Genomic DNA, 21,764 nt, shown 5'->3' with positions numbered 1-21,764 from the left:
CGGATCGTTGGTGAAAGTAAGTTGGAAATCATCCCTGAGTTAAGGTAAGGCTTTTTTAATCCAAATTTGGTCTTACAGTAGTTATAGGAAATGATATACACACGAAAATACTGAAGTTTAATACTGAAAATTTTCAGTTTCAAGGTATTGATCAGGAAATCCTATGAGGGGTAAACCAAGATATTTTAGGAGCTTTCTCAATAGTCAGGTAAGGGAATAAACTAAAACAGTTATTTTCATGCCAATTATTATTATTTATGAGAAAATTTATTTTCAGGAAAGCATGTATAATATCTGTATATTACGAAGGAAATGCACGTTTGGGAAAAATACTGCTATTATGTTGAAATGTATGTATATGTATGAGATGTCAGAAACTATGATTTCAGAATACAATGTATGGTTTTATACAGCGAATGTGTGGCATGAATATTATTTTACAGGAAAGAATATTATGTTATGACAATGATACGAATGAAATATGTTTTGAGAAAGTATGAAAGAATACAGTACATTATAATGTTGAAAATACACGATAGATTGATTATTTCCAGAATGATATACATTTATGTATCATTTAGGCGCGAGGCCGTATTTATGTATAATTTTGGCGCGAGGCCGTACTTATGTATGATTTCGGCGCGAGACCGTATTTATGTATGATTTTGACGCGAGACAGTATTTACGAGATGATCAACACGAGGCCGTATTTATGAAATGTTTGGCGCGAGGCCATTTTTATGAAAATTATGAAAGATGCTAGATTATCATGTACTATATGTTATCAGAACTCGGATGTTAGTTTAGTTCAGTTTAGGAGCTCGGTACCGTAGCTATATAGATTAGATATCTATGTTCAGATTAGTGATAACCACTCCACGAGGGGGTGGGAGATGGATAGTCGATGTGGCTTTCAATAGAGTGTGGACGTCCACCTGGCAGTCCAGACTAGGGTGTGGCGGGCCCATCGTACTTACAGACATTTTTGACTCGGTAGTGGTCAGCCAGCAATTGTTGGGTCCCGCCTTCGAGCTGCACAACCCGTCATGGGGGGTAATACATGACATTAGCTAGCTATTCATCCTGTGTATGTTTTCAGTATTATCAGTATAATAGATGTTTACATACAATATGATTTATCAGCAATTATGAAAGTATATGATTATTCAGTACGTTATGATAAATGTTTACAGATATATGAAATGTATTGTATATGTGCAATTACATTAAACATTCATGTTGTCACACAGCTGTATTTAGTTTATTTTCCCTTACTGAGAAGTGTTTCACCCCCGAACATTAAATGATTTTCAGGAAGTCCAAAGAGACTGGCGGGTCAGGGCCGCCGTTGAGTGATTGGAGCTTCCCTACTAGAAGGGTATGCATTGAACTAGGATCAGGAGATTTTTGTTGTATTATCCTAGTGTTATTTTGACTTTTTGGAGGTTGTATATAGGAGCAGTATTTTGATGATATAGTAAACTCTGGTATTATGTTTTATGGTTGGATGTTTGAGATTTTATACTTACTGCTGCTTAGGTTTCCACTATGATTGACAAGTGTTCCCGTTACCCACGGGTTCGAGTTGACCATTCTAAATTATGTTAAATTTTATATTAAGGAATTTGAGGTTGTTACACACACACACACACACACACTCTCTCTCTCTCTCTCTCTCTCTCTCTCTCTCTCTCTCTCTCTCTCTCTCCTATTTATCCCCTCCCCCTTCTCTCTAAGATTCTGGGTCGGATTCTTACCAGTTCGACAATTTGAGGCCACCACGACACTCCTGGAAAAGTTCTCTTCAAGTCTACTGGAGTGGATCGTTGGTGAGGCTGAGTTGAACCCCGTACCAAAGCCAAGGTAAGGCTTTTTATTTAGTATTTGGATTTTCTACAGTTGTAGGAAATGTAGTACTCGAAGAAATACTGAAGTTTTGTTCAGGGAGATATTGTTTTTTAGGGTGTTGAATGGGGAATCCTGCGGGTGTAGGTCTAGACATTGTAGGGGCTTTTCAGTAGTCAGGTAAAGGTGTAAACTAAAGCAGTAATTTTTCATGAAAATTATTATTATTTATTAGTAAATTAATTTTCAGAAGGCATGTATTACATATGAGCATATTTGTGAAAATATATATTTGAGAAAATACTGCTGTTGCATAAGAATATGTATTTTTAGTATGAAATGATAGGTAATATGATTTCAGAATAGAATTCATGATTTTATTCAGTATTGTATGGCATGAATATTATTTTATGCATATTGTATTATGTTAAGTCAATTCTACAGAAAAAAAAAATCATGTTTTAGCTATTTTCAGGAATAACATGTCAATACATTTATTTATAGCAGTATGTATGAAATGTTTGGTGCAAGGCCGTGATTGGTAGCCGGCGCAAGGCCATGGATTATGCATGTTTTCGGTGTAAGGCCGCAATTATGAATGTAATTGGCACAATGTCATAATTATTTATGTTATTACAGAAATCAGAAAATGTCTATCAATCTATTTATGTTCAAATAGTATAATATCATGTATTATATATTATAAGAACCCGGATGATAGTTCAGATCAGTTATCAGGAGCACGGCACCGTAGCTACATAGTTCAGTTCAGTTCAGACTTGTGCTAACTACCTTTGCTAGTAGAGGGGGTGGGAGATGGATAGTCAATGTGGTTTCTAGCGTAGAGTTATAAACGTCCACCTAGTAGTCCAGACCAGGGTGTTGCGGGCCCAACGTACTTACAGACATTTTTGACTCAACAGTGATCAGCCAACCATTGTCGGGTCTCGCCTTCGGTCTGCACAACCTGTCATGAGGGGTAATACATAACATCAGCTAGCTATTCATCCAAGATAAATTTTAGAATTACTAGCGATATTAGATGACTTTTATGAACAGTTTGACACAATATGATTTAGTAAAATTATGAAATTATATGCTTACACAGTTATGATATTATCAATGTTTTCAAGCATGTGACATGTACAGTATATTAATTATAGCACGCAAATATTCATGTTGGCATACAACTGTATTTAGTTTATTTTTCTTACTGAGAGGTGTCTCACCCTAGCTTAAACCATTTCAGGGAACCCATGAAGACAGACGGACCAAGCCAGCCGTTGAGACAGCTTATACTACCTCGCTAGGTGGGTGAGTTTTTTAGTTAGGATCAGTAGGATTTTTTTGTAAGATCCTAGATGTATCTTTTGATGTTTTGGGGATTGTACACATACAATATTATGGTGGGATGTAGGTAACTCAGGTATAATGTACTTTATGGTTTGTTGAATGAAATTTATATTTACTACTACTTAGGTTTCGACTGTGTACGACATGTGTGTCCCCGTTACCCATGGGTTTGGGTTGACTTTATTATGTTTTAAATTAATGATAATTAATATGGTTGATATGTAGTAAATTAAGCAGGTCGTTACATAGATAGTGCAACCACACATCTCAGATAGAGTGTGGAATGGTCGATGGTGCCCAGAGGAGAGACGTGGAGCTCCCAGCCAGAGTTAAGTCCTGCCCATGGGCCGCACAACCCGAGCATGCAGGGTTAATTCATGCATATAGTTATCCATCCAAGGAAGTTTTCACAGTTAAATAGATAAATGTATATAGTATTTACAAAGAACATGATCTATCTTTTACAGTTAAAAGTATGTTCAATAGAAAACTTATTTTAAAAGGCATAAGTGTGAGTTATGATATGCTTTACACCGAAATGTTATCATAATTACAGTTAAAATTAATAATTCTGTTATTCAAGTAAAACTTATTTTCCACACACTGGATGTAATCTATTTCGTCTTACTAAAAGGTATCTCATCCCAGAATTCCAAACATTTTAGGTGATTTAGATAGGCGTGCGGAGCGTGCTTTGAGATAGAGGAGACTTTGGTATTGCCCTACCTGCAAGGTAAGTTTTTAAGTTGGGAGTTGTATTTTTGGGTATGCCCCTAGGGCATTGTGTTTGGTTTTGGGAGATGTATATTTATATTTTGGAAATTACGAAAACTCTGGTATTATATATAAGATTAATGTAATTTTATGTTTTTCACTGCATAGGTGGCATGTTGTGTGAACAGGTATCTTTGGTACCACTTGAAGTCTGATACGTGATAGTGGATATTATTATGGGTATTAGAGTAATATTATTTTATTATAGGATATATATATATATATATATATATATATATATATATATAATGGTAGTAATTTTGAGGTCGTTACAAGTTTGGTATCAGAGCCTAGGTTGCTAGGTTTTTTAGACTTTAGTGCACGGCGGAAAACAATACCAAAGTATAGGAATGGATTTTGGTGAGGATAAGTAGAGGATGGAATGGGATTTTGGTAAATTCAATGTGAGGGATTAATATGAGAATTTAGGGTTTTGTCTTATAGTTTGGAGACAAGAACTTCGGGGTGGTTTCTATGTTTTTCCTGGGGTGACGATTTCAAGAAAGCCATGGTAAACTATCATCAATTTTGTTTCCGAATGGTAGGACTGAACCTTAAACTAGTTGATAGGTGGTATGAGGATATCTTAGTTGGGTTAATGTAATAGTCGTATTATGAAGTTAGGATTCTCAGATTATTCTCGTGTTATTGCACGATGGACCCCAGAAACAACAATGCACACGTCGGTGGTAGTAGTGGTGTAGGGTCTTCCAATATGGGTGGCAATGACTCTGATCAGGTGCTGCGTAGTGTAGCACAGCAAGTTATGGCATAAATTGCCCGAAATAGCAGAGAACAGAGCTGCCCACTAATTAATCAGGGTTGTACAATCCAGCAGTTCACTGACATGAATCCTCTAGCATTCTCAGGAGGAGCCAACCTTGTAGTTGCCGAAAATTGGATATAGGAAATTGAGAAGATACTAACGGTGCTGCATTACACTGATGATCAGAGGGTCCTCTATGCCTTGTACAAGTTGACGGGTGAGGCTGAGAGGTGGTGGACAGCCGTAAAATTGTTAGAGGAACAGAGACCCGTACCAGTAGCCATGACTTGAAGTCAGTTCAAGGAGGTATTCTTCGACCGATATTTCCTTACCACTATTAGAGAAGCTAAGGTAGAGGAATTCTTGAATTTGACGCAGGGGCATCTCACAATTTAGCAGTACACAGTGAAATTTATTGAACTGTCGCGTTTTGCCCCATATATTATCCTAGACGAGGCTAAGAAGGCGAGGAAATTCCATAAGGGTTTGATGTCACGCCCCAAACCCGCAGGTGGGTCCTAGGTGTGAATATAGTAACCTAACCTGTCTCTGTATCAATTCAAACATACACAATACAATACAATAAAAGGGTCCGACCCCGTAGGGTACACAGATGCCCTATATGCATACACATATACATCCATACTCATCAATTACGCAGCGTAAAATGCTTCATATATCCATATAACGTATCATACCAGAGTTTGTACAAAGCTAAGATACACATACCCATATAATACTAAGGTTTACATTCTTGTAAATACTGTAAATACTCCGAGTGTCTACAAAAACCATCATGACAACCCGGTTACAAAAACTCATACCTAATCAAGTACTAACAGCTACTACGACACCCCCGCTTCCGATTGCTAGGATGCTAAATACAGCTACCTGATGGACCTGAAAACATTATACGTACATTAGGGGTGAGACACCTCTCAGTAAGGAAGAAAGCAGATTATATCAGTGTGTGGCATGCCAGTGTTATTTTATGCAAAACATAACACTATACACTACGATACAGTTCGAAAACATTTCCATACAGTTCCAGTATTTTCACAAATGCATTCCAGTACATACGATACCCAAAACATACGGTCAGTGTCGTCACACTAATATGCAACTACGCTATAAAACCCGAAGCTTCACAACGATTACATTGCCAATACGATGTAGCTCACACTAGTATGCAACTACTCCATGAATCTGAAGTTTCACAGCAATTACATTGCCAACACGCAACTACTCCTTGAAACCCAAACTTCACAGTGATTACATTGCCAATACCGTGTAGCTTACACCCCTCGGTGACTAGCCAGGAAACGTAGTGATATTTCACACCCTCAGATATAGAGCCGGACACTTTCGCCCGTGGTTTTCACACTAGTACATGGCGCAACATACGGTAATTGGCTGCCACATAGGTGTTCCGGTGTACGGTAATTAGCCGCCCCTAGCCAATTTCACAAAACCTGGAATCATTTTAGAGCTTACACTCCTATACATATTAGTGTACGGTAATTAGCAGCCACATAGCTGTTTTATAAAATACCTAGAACAATTACATACAACCATACATACCACACTTATTTGGTTTACAGCAAATCATATCGTTTTCCAATTCAAGTATATAGTTCATACAAATATAAATAACTATCATCTCAATAATACATTTTAAACAAAACATACGGTTTTCCAAACAAAGAAAAGATGATACCTGAAATCCCCAGATTTTCTCAAAAAATGTAACTCAAAAATCCCGTATTTTACTCGATAGATTTCCCCAAATAAATTACCAAAACATGCATACGATCATAGCCTACAAGCTTACTGATCCTGATTTCAAAAATAAACTGATATAAACTAAATCCCCTTTCCTTAACCCGAATTCCAACTACGAACTCTACGGTCCCCAAAACTAGGAACCGAGACCCCAAAACCTACAAACCACAGTACAATACATGCTTACAATTCGTATTACTACCCATATTCTGAATCAAAAATGAAAATCGAGCATTGCCTCAATTTTAGCCTAAAACCCGAAATCACTCGAAACGAAATTCTGATCCGCTAGAAACGTAGAGAATCCTTCCCTGATCCTCGCAGTAACGTCCGATTTACGAATCAGGCAACGAACGGCAAAGAAATCAAAAAAAAGAGAGAGAGCTTCGAGTTCTAGAGAGAAAGAGGAAGAATCAAGCTATCTTAACTTTTGGATATTTATAACTCTTTGACTCGGGTGAATTCGTTGACGAATTGATGTCCTCGTCGACGAGTCTGCCATTGCCCTCATTGACGAGATGGTGGCCTCGTCAATGAGCCGAGGTTCCAGATTTTTCCCAAAATCCCTCAGGATCTCCTCGTCGACGAGACAATGAATTTCGTTGCCGAGAATAGAAGGGACTTCATCGACAAACTCTGGCTTCGTCGATGAAGCTTGCCCAAATTACCACTTTACCCTTCTTTCAAATATTAAATCCACATACCATGGTTCGGGTTCTTACATTTGAGGCAAGAGATTTATGAACAGGTGGTAGTTCTGAAGGAGCAGTACTTTTTAGAGTTGGTTGACAGAGCCGTTGTAGCAGAGGCGAGTAGGCAGAGGGGTATTAGGATACCAAGCCAAAGAAAGAGGCCCACGCCTCCTGGGTTTCAGGCAAGTACTATCCAGGGCCCATGGAGGGGAGACTAGTACGATGGAGGTCAGAGGCAAGTGATAGGAAACCATGGATATCAGGGTGAGCAGGCTTGTCTTATCTGCCCTAGATGTGGCAGAAGGCATATGGGAGATTGTCAGGCATAGGAGAATGTCTGCTATCAATGTGGATGGCCCGGACACATTGCAAGAAACTACCAAGCTCAACCAGCTAATTTACTAGCTCCTAGACCATTTTGGGGAAATAACCAAGCACCTCGAGGAGGCCAGCAGAGGAACACAGCCCCGGTGAGGGTCTATGCGATGACAATGGGAGACGCTGAGGCTGCGGGAGATGTAGTAGGTACTATTACTGTTTTATCATATAAAATTGTTGTTTTATTTGACTTAGGGGCCACACATTCTTTCTTTTCTATGGGGTACGTCAAATTATGTGCGGTAGAAATGCATCTTTTAGACACCGAGTTGTTAGTAGCTACACCGATAGGGTCAATAGAGTGGTGTCGAAAAGTGCTTAAAGGCTATTCAGTGGGTATTCAGGGAAGAGTATTACCAGTTGATCTCGTGGTATTAGATATGCAGCAATTTGATATGATTTTGGGTATGGACTGGCTAGCCACTAATTACGCCAGTATTGATTACCATTAGAAAGAGGTTATATTTAGGCCTCTTGGAGAGCAGGAATTCAGATTCGTGGGGTTTTGTGTACGCGTCCCACCACAATTGGTGTCAGCTATTCAAGCAAGGATATTACTTTGGGATGGTTGCTAAGGGTACATAGTTTATATAAAGGAAATGCCAGAGGGAGAATTGAAATTTGCTTATGCTCCAGTAGTAATGGAATTTTTAGATGTTTTTACAGAGGAATTTCCTAGTTTACCACCAGATCATGAAATTTATTTTTTGGTTGATCTATTTCCAGGGTCGGCACCGATTTCTAAAGCACCCTATAGAATGGCTCCAGTTGAATTAAAAGAACTAAAGGACCAGGTGCAAGAACTATTAAACAAAGGATTTATCAGGCCTAGTGTGTCACCCTGAGGAGCGCTAGTTTTATTTGTAAAGAAGAAAGATGGGACAATGAGAATGTGTATAGACCACAGAGAGATAAACAGAGTGACAGTAAAGAACAAGTATTCTCTTCCCCGTATTAATGACTTATTTGATCAACTCCAGGGAACCCAAGTCTACTCTAAGATTGATCTTTGGTTGGGATACCATCAAGTAAAAATTAAAGTAAAGGATATTCAGAAGACAACTTTCCGAACCAGGTATGGCCACTACAAGTTTTTGGTTATGTCCTTCGGATTGACCAATGCATCAGCAGTGTTTATGAACCTAATGAATAGGGTATTCCACCCGTATTTGGACCAGTTTGTTGTTGTTTTTATTGATGATATTCTGGTCTACTCAAAGAGTTTTGAGGAACACGAAGATCATCTGAGGATGGTGCTACAGGTGTTGAGAGAAAAGAAGTTGTACGCTAAGTTTAAGAAATGTGAATTTCGGCTAAGGGAAGTTACGTTCCTTGAACATGTGATCTCTGGGAATGGTGTTTCGATAGATCTGATCAAGATAGAAGCGGCGTTGAATTGGACGAGACCGAGGAATGTTCAGGAGATCCATAGTTTCTTGGGTCTGGCAAGATACTACCGGTTGATTTGTAGAGGGTTTTTCCATGTTATCAGGTCCTCTAACACGGCTCACCAGTTTTGACCTTTCCATCAGGGGATGGAGATTATATGAGTTACAGTGACACGTCTCTGAGAGGACTTGGGTGTGTATTGATTCAACAAGGAAAGGATGTGGCATACGCTTCTCTGCAACATAAGGAATATGAAAAGAACTACTCGACGCATGATTTAGAGTTGGCTGCAGTGGTGTACGCTTTAAAGATCCGAAGGCATTACCTATATAATGGGAAATGTGAAATCTTCATGGATCATAAGAGTTTGAAATATTTCTTCACACAAAAAGAGTTGAATATGAGATAGAGGATATAGTTGGAGTTAATTAAAGATTACGTCTGTACCATCAATTACCACCTAGGGAAATCAAATATGGTAGCTGATGCCTTGAGTCAGAAATCGGAGAATACCTCTACATCAACAATGCTGATGCAGCATTAGATCGAAATGGATTTGGAAAGGCTTAGGGTAGAGCTGGTAAAGGGAGATCACTAGGAATTTATTGCTAGCCTAGTACTTCAGCCAACTTTGTTGGAGAAAATTAAGATTGCTTAGATGTAGGATACTGAATTAGTAAAGATCAGAGATAAAGTACAGAGTGGACAGGGAGTTGATTTTACTATTTAAGATGATTGTGCTCTAAGGTATGGTACCAAACTGTGCATACCTGCAGATCCTAAAATTAAAAGAATCATCTTAGAGGAGGCGCATCGATCCTTGTATACAGTGCACCCAGGAAGCACTAAAATGTATAAGGATTTTCAAGAATCCTTTTGGTGGAATAATATGAAGAAAAAGATAGCTGAGTACGTAGAGCAGTGTTTGACGTGCCAGTAGGTAAAGCTGAGCATTAGAGACCGGCGGGACAATTACAACTACTCCACATTCCTGAGTGGAAGTGGGAATATATTTCTATGTATTTTGTTACAGAATTGCTGCTAGAACTTCATGGTTAGGATGCTATCTGGGTAGTCATGGATCAGTTAACAAAAACTACCCACTTTCTTCCCATCAAAGTTGGCTACTCCACGAGTAGGTTGGCAGATATATATATATATATATAGAAGATAGTAAGACTACATGGAGTGCCAGTGTCCATCGTCCCTGACCAAGACCCACGTTTCACATTGTAGTTTTGGAAAAGTTTGCAAAGAGCCAAGGGTGCACAGCTGATATTTAGTATGATCTTTCATCCTCAAACCGATGGAAAGATGGAGAGGATGATTCAAATACTAGAGGATATGTTGCGAGCCTGTGTATTAGATTTTGGTGGTAGGTGGATCCAATACATGCCACTAGTCAAATTTGTTTATAATAACAGTTATCAAGCTACCATTGGGATGGAACCACATGAGGCGTTATATGGCAGGAGGTGCCGATCCTTGCATATTGGGATGAAACTGGTGAGAAACAGGTTTTGGGGCCACAGATGGTCCAGCAAACTTCAGAGAAAATAAAACTCATCAAAGATAGAATTCGAACAGCTCAGAGTCAGTAGAAAAGTTATGCAGATACTCGCTGGCAAGAGTTGGAATTTGGTGCAAGAGATCATGTATTTTTGAAAATTGCACCGATGAAAGGGGTGATGAGGTTCGGGAGGAAGGGTAAGCTAGGATCTAGGTACATTGGACTATTCGAGATACCTAAAAAAGTGGTTTTGGTTGCCTACAGGTTAGCCTTACCACCGGTTCTATCCAGAATTCATAACGTATTCCATGTATCCATGTTAAGAAAATACATCTCGAATCCCTCCCATGTGATCAAATATGAAGCACCAGAGGTTAGTGATGCCTTATCTTATGAAGAAGTGTTTGTGTAGATTTTAGATCAAAAGGAACAAGACCGCACACAAAGAAAATTCTACCGATGAAAGTACTATGGCGCAATCATGTAGTCAAGGAGGCTTCGTGGGAATTAGAGGAACATATGCGCCAGTGATATCCACATTTGTTCAGTGGAGATCAGAGATGAGATGCTAAGAGTAGAATAAATAGCAGTGTATGTATTTCTTTGACTTGTATAGTATAGGGTAGGATACTTAGTGTTTTTAGTTTAGGTTATAAATGATTTTGGGAGAGTTTTCTTTTTCTTCAAATGATTGTAATCTACCAGAACTCTTTTTTGTAACCACGGTATTATTTTTCCATAAGTGAGGGTAATTAATAAAATTGTAGCAAGTTTTCCTCAGAGATTGGTATATAACATAGATAGCAAATTTCGAGGACGAAATTTTATAAGGAGGGGAGAATGTAGATGTAACGACCTGCTTAATTTACTACATAATCAATCATATTAAATACTCTAATACCGTAAACTTATAACATAACAAAGTCAACCCGAACCCATGGGTAACGGGACACACCTGTCGTACACAGCGGACACCTAAGCAACAGTAAATATAAATTTCATCCACCCAACCATAAAATACAATACCAGAGTTACTTACATTCCACCATATTTCTGTAGATGTATATATACAATCCTCACAAACACCAAAAGATAAAACTAGGATCTTACATAAAAAACCTACTAACCCTAGTTCAAAAACTCACCCTCCTAAAAGAGTAGTAAAAACTGCCTCTAATAGCGCGGAGCTCGGTCCGCCTGTCTGTTTGGTTTCCTGAAATAATTTTAAGTTGGGGTGAGACACCTCTTAGTAAGGGAAATAAACTAAATACAGTTGTATGGCAACAAGAATATTTGCGTACTATAATAAATATACAGTAAATATTACATGCCTGAAAACATTGATAATATCATAATTGAACAAACATACAATTTCATAGTTATACTAAATCATACTATGTTTCACAGTTCATAAAATCATCTGATATAACTAGTAGTACTGAAATATACCCAGGATGAATAGCTAGTCGATGACATGTATTACCACCCATGACGGGTTGTGTAGCCCGAAGACAAGACCCGACAATGGTTGGTCGACCACTGCACAGTCAAAAATGTCTGTAAGTACGATGAGCTCGCTACACCCTGGTCCGGACTTCTAGGTTGACGTCTACAACTCTATACTAAAATCCACATCAACTATCCATGTCCCACACCCTCTACTGGCAGGGGTAGTTAGCACAAGTCTAAACTGAACTGAAATGTATAGCTACGGTACCGTGCTCCTGAAAACTGACCTGAACTATCATCTGGGTTCTTATAACATATAGTACATGATCATATACTGTTTTAACTTAAATAGATTGATAGTGTTGGCCTGGTTGAGCGTCTAGAGGGGGTGAATAGACGTATTTCCCGGATGTGTTGACTTCCTACAAACACAGAAATCTTACAAAGAACAAGTGCATAAAATCACAGTGTAAAGATGCAGGAAATCACAACAATAGTATAAAAGAGATATGAGATAAGAGAAACTTAACACAAATATATTTACGTAGTTCGGCACCCCGCCTATGTCCATGCCTTGAGACCAACTCAAGGATTCCAAAAATCCACTATGATCCTCCTTCGGGCGGAGAAGCCAATACACACGGTTGCTCACAAAGAGCTTCAACAAGGTGCTCACTTAGAGACACCCTACAATGGCTCACAAAGAGCCTTTCTTTACAAGAAGTAGACAAGAAATAAATATGAACTTGAGTGCTCCCTTTGAGCTGAGTATTATAGCAAAATCCTTACCCAATGTCCTCTTGTCAATAGAGTATAAGCAAAACTAAGAGCAACAAGAAGAGGGCAAGTGAGTGTATGAGCAAACCCTAGAAATGAAAGCACCTATAAATGATCTTTTGTACAATATTAACTTCCTTGGTGAGGAATAAATGTAATAACTCCTATTTAAACACCAAATGGGCGAGGGGAATGCTGGAGAGCCGTTGGGCATTTATTAATGTAAGAGAACAGTCAAACTAACCATTCTACAACATTTAATGAACACTGCTGCTCGACGTTCGTCGATGAAATCTAAAATTCGTCAAGGAGCTCTTTAGTTAATTCATCGACGAAGCCCTGTGTTCATCGACGAGTTATTGGTTCTGAATTTAGGTACCTTTTGGTTTCTTTTCGTCGACGAGAACCCTATGTTCGTCGACGAGTTCTTCATAACAATCGTCGATGACGCCCTGTGTTCGTCAACGAGTCATGGTTCTGAATTCAGATGGTTCTTGGTTTCTTTTCGTCGATGAAAACCCTATGTTCATCAACGAAGGTATGTTTACACTCATTGACGAAGCCCTGTGTTTTTCGACGAGTCCCTTCTTCTTTGGAATTTTTCTTTCAAGTTCTAAGAAGGTCCTTTTCTATTTGGGGGTTTCTTTACACGCTTTTAAATAACTTCACTTGTTTTTTGTTGTGTGTGTGTGATAGCCCATTTCTTGCTCTTAGTTTTGAGTTTACTCTATATACAAGGAATTTACAAAATGGTCTCTTTCTCTCATTTTCACTTCATCCTTTAGATCACTTTGTATATTGTGTAGCGTCCAAGAATGCTTTGAAAGGCTGTGCTATTGGTCATGGCACGAGTTGCTTCGATTGATTTGAGACTTGTTGGTTTTGGTGCCGTTCTGTATAGCTGAACATGACTTAGAGAGAAAGGTTAGTAGCCTTGAAGAATTGCTAATGGGTTGTTGTCATCAAAACATATTAGGAATGAAAGACCTTAACAACTTGGTCTACATTCTCCCCCTTTTTTATGATGGCAATCCATTAGTGTTCTCTTTGAAAGATAAATGCTCCCCCTTACTAAATGGACTAGTTTAGAGTTTAAATAAAATTCTCCCCCTTAATATTCGCATTGTATGAAAGAATATTTCATTTAAATTTTCGGTAGTGTGCCGTTTATAAGTAAGACAATTTCCATTTAATCCTGTATAAAACATGACAGTCCTGTATATCAATCATTCAAGCATACTGGTACACAGATAGAGCATTTATGTTCAAAAGTTTCAATGCTTTCCAAGTTTCAATACTAAATTTGTGCAGTGGTTACAAGTAGTGATTACAAGGTTATATTATCAACTGGAAATATATTCTAAATATATCCGAATACATCTGAAAAGAGACCTAGATCTATTTCTCCCCCTTTTCCATAATCAAAATTGGGGGATAGCAGAGACAAAGCGCTACTCGCGTGGTCGACCCAGTCGGTCAAAGAGTGCAGCAAAAGAAGCGTCGAGGGTGTCAAAGCGAGCGCGGTTAGCGTTTTCTTGTCGGGATAGAGATGCTTCTAAGGAATCAAAATGATGGCGGTGATGAATTTCGGATTGTGTTATGGCATGCTGAAGCCCGTCTAGGCACTCCAGGATATGGCCAAATGTAGTGTCCTCATGCTCACCTTCCTCTTCGTCAGCCTCCATGGTGGCCTCAACTTCATCGACTAGAAAATGGCTCTGCTCGTGGGCTTTGACCCACGTGTTAGTTTCTTCTTCCTTCTCAAAGTGCATGCGATGAAGGGTGCCTCAATGTATAGATCTTCTGGCGCAGGACGAATACACGGCAAACCAACGCGAATGAGGTCGAAGTGATTAAAGAAGGTCGTGAGGAGACGACCGTAAGGAAAACAACCTCGCTACCTTTTGAGGCCTTCCTCCATGTTCTAAACAATGATGGATGGAAGGTATATGCCACGGCCAACCCAAAGGCAATACATGCTGAAGATGTCACCGAGGGTGACCCAATCCCTGCCACCAATGCAAGGGCACAAATTGTACGTGATCATACGGTGGAGGACTCGAAATTCTATAGTGAGGTCCTTGGATTTCGAGTGAATCATCGTAAGAATGCGAGGATTACCAGTAATTAGCTTGAGGGTGGTGTGCGAGTCGAACCAGCCGAATCGTGTTGGCCAAGATGACTTGGGGAGGCCGCGAAGGGGATAAGTGGTGCAACCAAGCACGGCGGAGAATGTATCCTCAGAGAGCCAAATAACTGTGCTGCGAACAGTGGAGTAAGCGGCAATGCCGCGATGCAAGGGAATGAAGTTTGCGTAGAACTCGCGAACAAGGTCTTCATAGATGAGTTCATCAAGATCAAAGAGGGCGTCCCACCCGAGGGATTTTATCTTGGAGACAAGAGTGGGGAAGTCGAGCTGGAGGAAATTGGAGGGCACGAATTTTCCATAGACTATGTGCTGCTTGAGAATGTCATTTTGATAACGGTAGGCAGCTTCGGGAGAGATGAACTGGGGGTCGGGATTAGCTAGGGCAGGCGTAGGAGGACCGGAGGTAGGGCAATGAGATGAAACTTTTTCAGCTTTGGTTTGGAGGTTGTGGGGTTTTGGACGGGGAGCCATGGAGGGGTGAAGGGATGGAGAGAGCTGGTATGGCCGATAAGATGAGAGAGCTGAGGAAATGGGAGAGCCGAGGGAGGGAGAGAGGTGAGGATATGGTGGAGATTGTCGTGCGTGGTGGCGAGAGAGGTAGGAGGTGGCACAAGGTGGGTTGAAGGAGGGACACGGGGCTAAGGGAAAGGAGAGGGTCAGAAGGGGCTTGGGTTTGTCTAGTTGAACTGGAAGGAAATAAGTATCCCGAAAGTTTTCGTTGACGAGGCCCTGTGTTCGTCAACGAAATTAAGACAAATTCGACGACAATACCCCTGTGTTGGTCGACGAATTTAATGGACTTCTTGGTGACGAATACCCTGTGTTCATCAATGAGAGCAAGAAGAAGGGGGAAAACTAAGTTTAAGAGTATGGTGAGCAAGACCAGGGGGTAGGAGCTTACATGAGGATCCTATAGTATGTCTGAAGGAGTGCACATCCCTAGGGCATGTTGAATTTTATGGAATCTTTCTTCATTGAGAGGCTTAGTTAGAATGTCAACAAGTTAGTTTTTGGTGGGAACATAAACCAACTCAACGTCTCCTTTTTGGACATGATCTCGAATGAAGTGGTGCCTAATTTCAATATGCTTAGTTCTAGAATAGAGGCACACATTCTTTGAGATGTTGATGGTACTAGTATTGTCACAATGAATTGGAGTACCTTTAACTAAGATTCGAAAGTCCTTAAGTTGTTGTTTCATGTATAGTGCTTGAGCACAGCAGCTGCCAGCTGCGATATACTCAGCCTCGGTGGTGGAGAGAGCTATAGAGGTTTGTTTTTAGCAAAACCAGGACACAAGAGAGTGTCCAAGGAAATGACATGTTCCACTAGTGCTTTTTCTATCTGTTTTACAACCACCGTAGTCAACATCAAAGTAGCATGTGAGGTTAAAGGGAGCATTTTTAGGATAGAAGAGTCCTAAGTTATGAGTGCGTGCTTAGTATCTAAAGATTCGTTTGACCGCATGAAGATGACAAGCTTGAAATCTAGCGCATAGACAAACACTGAACATTATATCAGGCCTGCTGGAAGTGAGATATAATAAGCTACCTATCATACCACGGTAGAGTTTTTGGTCAATGTTTTTCCTTTTTTCATCAACGTCAAGCTTTGTTGTGATGCTCATAGAAGTTACATTAGATTTACCCATTTCAAGGTTGAACTTCTTTAACATGTCCCTAACGTATTTGGCCTGATTTATGAAGATTCCATGTTTCATTTGTTTAATTTGTAATCCTAGGAAAAAGGTTAGCTCACCCAGCATACTCATCTCAAATGTTTCCTACATAGTTTGAGCAAAATCTTGACACAAGGTTTCATTTGTGGCACCGAAAATGATATCATCCACATAAATTTGTATAACAAGCATATCATTTTCTTTGTGTTTTAAGAAAAGAGTGGTATCGAATTTTCCTCTCGTGAACCCATTTTCTAGAAGAAATTTGCTTAAGCGCTCATACCAAGCTCTTGGTGCTTGCTTAAGTCCGTAAAGGGATTTTGAGAGTTTGTATACGTAATCGGGATGAGTGTGGCTCTCAAATCCAAGAGGTTGCTTGACAAATACTTCTTCATTTATGTATCCATTTAAAAAGGCGCTTTTAACATCCATTTGAAATAATTTGAAGTTTTTGTAACAAGCAAAGGCAAGGAGCATCCTAATGGCTTCTAGTCTAGCTACCGAGGCATAAGTTTCATCGTAGTCAATACCCTCTTGTTGGTTATATCCTTGGGCTACTAGACTAGCTTTGTTTATAACAATGTTTCCATCTTCATCTTTCTTATTCCTAAATACGCATTTAGTGCCAATTATTGTAGTATTTTTGGGCTTAGGAACTAAGTGTCATACTTTGTTTCTTTCAAATTGATCTAATTCTTCTTGCATGGAATTTATCCAATTTTCATCATTTTCAACTTCTTCAAAGTTTTTAGGTTCTAGATGAGATATGAAAGCAATGTGATTACATCCACTTCTAAGGTGAGATCGGGTGCTGACTCCTTGAGATGGACTACCTATGATAAGATCAGTTGGATTATTTTTTACAAACTTCCAAGCTTTAGGTAGTTCATGATTTTCCTTTTCTTCTGGTTGGTTAGACTCTTGAGGAGAAGATCCTAGATGATCAATATTTGTATCTTGACAATTAGTGTCTTGATCATTATTTAACTTGAGTTGTTCTAATTCTCTTTCAATTCTAAAGGTAGTGACTTGGTTCTCTTCATCTATCTCAACAGGTGTTTTGGATGCATAAGGATTTGTTTCATCAAATACAACATGGGTTGATTCTTGAACAGTTTGAATTCTTTTGTTGAATACCCTATATGCCTTTCTATTCATGGTATATCCTATGAAAATTCCCTCATCGGACTTTGAATCAAACTTAGCTAAATGATCCCTATCGTTTAATATAAAACACTTACATCCAAAAACCTTAAAATGTGAGATGTTAGGTTTTCTACCCTTTTGTATTTCATATGAGGTTTTTCCTATCTTGGATCTAATGATGACTCGGTTACTAACATAGCATGTTGTGCTAACGGCCTTTGCCCAAAAGTATTTTGGCAAGTTATGTTCGTTGAGCATTGTCCTAGCCATTTCTTAAAGTGTTCGATTTTTTCTTTCAACTACTCCGTTTTGTTGTGGAGTTTTTGGTGCAGAGAAGTTGTGTGAATATCCATTTTTGTTGCAAAACTCTTCAAGTTCTTTATTTCTAAACTCTCTTCCTCTATCACTCCTAATGTGTATAATTGACATTCCCTTTTCATTTTGGATTTTTCCACAAAAATGAATAAATCCATTATAGGTGTCACTTTTGTTAGCAAGAAAAATTACCCATGAAAATCTAGAGAAGTCATCAACTATAACAAATGCATACAGCTTTCCACTAATGCTAGCTATATCATTAGGTCCAAATAGATTAAGATGGATTAACTCTAAGGGTCTTGAGGTAAAAATTACTTTCTTAGTTTTGAAAGAGGTCTTAACTTGTTTTCATATTGACATGCATCACATATTTTGTCTTTCACATAATTGTCATTTGGTAGGCCGTTTACTAGTTCTTTGGATGAAAGTTTATAAAGAAGATCCATGCTTGCATAACCTAGTCTCTTATGTCATAACCAACAATTTTCATTTGTAACAGTTAAACATTTAATGTTACAATTTTTGATATCATCAAACTCAATTGTATATATGTTGGATTCATGTTTTCCTATAAGGATGGTATTTCCATTTAAATCATTTATTAGGGATTTTGTGGATTGGAAAGTAATGTTTAATCCTTATCACATAGTTGACTAACGCTTCACAAATTATGTTTGAGAGTATCTACTAGAGCAACATTTTCAATAGCCAAGGATGAATTACCTATTTTACCCTTACCGATGATTCTTCCCTTGGCGTTATCTCCAAATGTGACTATCCCTTCCTTCTTGTAGGTGAAGGAGAGGAATTTGCTTGCGTCTCCCGTCATGTGCCTTGAGCATCCACTATCGAGAAACCATTTGTTCTTTATGGAGCGCTCTTCAAACATACCTGCACACAACATTAAGTGATTTGTTTTGGTACCCACATTTTCTTAGGTCCTATTGGGTTAGTGTTCTTAATCACCCATTTGTCGTTCATATTTTTTCCTCTATTTCCCCTAAAGGGGCAAGTAAATTGTACATGACCTTTTCTCTCACAATATAGGCAGACTTTATTAGTGTGTAAGGGGTTTAGTTTAGGTGCATGGCTTTTCTTTTATGCAGAGCTCCTTTTGGCATAGAGGTTTGCAAATCCTATCGATTCTAAAGACGATAGGCCACATCCTAATTCTTCTTTGAAAATTCCAAACCTTTGAGCTCCAAGTAACCAATCGAAATTTTCCTTACCATTTGTAAATTTATATATAGTATTGCTTTGATCTTCCGCTTTCTTTTTCAATGAAGAGTTTTCTTGAAGAAATTCGATTAATTGACTTTTCAAGCTTTCAATTTCTTTTTTAAAGGACTCTTTGTAATTTTTGTATTCCTTAGAAAGCTTTTCTTCTTCAAGACGAAGAGATGCTTTTTTAGCTTTCAAGGTGTCACACGAGCAAATCTATTTTTGTTTGCATTTTGAATAATTTTCTTCTAAAAGTTTGAGTTTCTTTTTAGATGCTCTTAGTTCAACATAGAATTTTCTACAGTTTTCCACTAATTCTTCATATGAAGGGAGATATTCGTCATCAGAACTTACCTCAATTTGTTCGTCCGCCATAGGGCAGAAATGAGCGGCTTCTTCCTCGACTTCTTCATCGGTTGAGGTTCCATCCAGTTCATCCCATTCAGTTGCGTTCATTGCTTTGAACCTCTTCTTGTCTCCCTGTTGATTGTTGCCTTTGTTTTTGAAGAGAGGGCAATCGGCCTTACGGTGCCCAATCTTTTTGCAGTTGTAGCATCTGATGCTCGATTCTCCTTTCTCCTTTTGTTTGCCATTTCGTTTATTCATTAGAAAGTTTCTGAATCTTCTCGTAAGTAGGGCAACTTCATCATCATCATCATTCTCCTCCTCTTCTATGATCTCTTTTTGCTTCTCAGCTTTCAAAGCAATTCCATTAGCCTTCTTGGGTACTTCGGCTTCAGCAGCAGCATTTTTCTTCTTGATCTCATAGGTCATGAGAGACCCAATTAGTTTGTCAAGTGTAACCTTTGAGAGGTCCTTTGCTTCCTCAATTGTTGTGGACTTTGCGTGCCAAGATGTCGGTTGTGAACGAAGGACTTTCTGCACATTATCTTCCATAGAGTACTCTCTACTGAGAGCTTTTAGTCCATTAGTGATGTGTGTGAACCGAGTGAACATAGCTGTAATTGTTTCACCTTCTTCCATTTTGAACATTTCATATTCTTTTACTAGCATATAAATTTTTGATCTTTTTACCTCGGTAGTGCCTTCGTATGTTACCTGAAGTTTTCCCACATTTCCTTGGCCGTGTTGCAACCGCATATTCGGTTGTACTCTTCATCACTTACGGCGCAATATAGGAAGTTCTTGGTCTTAAAGTTGAGCTTTTCCAGCCTTGCATCTGCCTCAGGAAGTTTTCCAATGGGTATGTCATTGCCGTCTTCGTTTTTGAAGGTATAGTCTCCTTCAGTGATGACATTCCATATACGGTAGTAATAGGCCTGGATGAAGATAGACATTTGATCCTTCCATGCTGGGTAACTAGTTCCACAAAACTTTTGGGGGGGGGGGGGGGTTCACGGATTGACCTTGGGCAAACATATCTGCCATGTTGATCTTTTTGCCTGGATGTTACTCCAAATTTCAACAACTGGTGCTCTGATATCACTTGTTGGCCCAGTTGAGCATCTAGAGGGGGGGTGAATAGACGTTTTTCGCGGATGTGCTGACTTTCTACAAACACAAAAATCTTACCAAGAACAAGTGCATAAAATCACAGTGTAAAGATGCAGGAAATCACAACAATAGTATAAAAGAGATATGAGATAGGAGAAACTTAACACAAAGATATTTACGTGGTTCGGCACCCCGCCTATGTCCACGCCTTGAGACCAACTCAAAGATTCCCAAAATCCACTATGATCCTCCCTCGGGCGAAGAAACCAATACACATGGTTGCTCACAAAGAGCTTCAACAAGGTGCTCACTTAGAGACACCCTACAATGGCTCACAAAGAGTCTTTCTTTACAATAAGTAGATGAGAAATAAATATGAACTTGAATGCTCCCTTTGAGATGAGTATTACAGCAAAATCCTTACTCAATGTCCTCTTGTCAATAGAGTAGAAGCAAAACTAAAAGCAGCAAGAAGAGGGCAAGTAGTGTATAAGCAAACCCTAGAAATGAAAGCACCAATAAATGATCTTTTGTACAATATTAACTTTCTTAGTGAGGAACAAATGTAATAACTCCTATTTAAACACCAAATGGGCGAGGGAAATGTTGAAGAGCCGTTGGGCATTTATTAATGTAAGACAAGGGTCAAACTAGGTTTTGCAACATTTAATGAACGCTGTTGCTCAACGTTTGTCGAAGAAATCTGAAATTCGTCGACGAGCTCTTTAGTTAATTCGTAAACGAAGCCAAGTGTTTGTCGATGAGTTTCTGGTTCTGAATTCAAGTACCTCTCAGTTTCTTTTCGTTGACAAGAACCCTGTGTTTGTCGACAAGTTCTTCATAACATTCGTCGATGACACCCTGTGTTCGTCGACGAGTCATGGTTCTGAATTCAGATGGCTCTCGGTTTCTTTTCGTCGACGAGAACCCTGTGTTCGTTGACGAAGGTATGTTTTACACTCATCGACGAAGCCCTGTGTTCGTCGACGAGTCCCTTCTTCTTTAGAATTTTTCTTTTAAGTTCTAAGAAGGTCCTTTTCTATTTGGGGGTTTCTTTACACACTTTTAAATAACTTCACTTG

Source organism: Malania oleifera, chromosome 5 (genome assembly GCF_029873635.1).
Source record: "Malania oleifera isolate guangnan ecotype guangnan chromosome 5, ASM2987363v1, whole genome shotgun sequence".
Lineage (NCBI taxonomy): Eukaryota > Viridiplantae > Streptophyta > Magnoliopsida > Santalales > Ximeniaceae > Malania > Malania oleifera.
Note: the sequence above shows the minus strand (reverse complement) of the source record.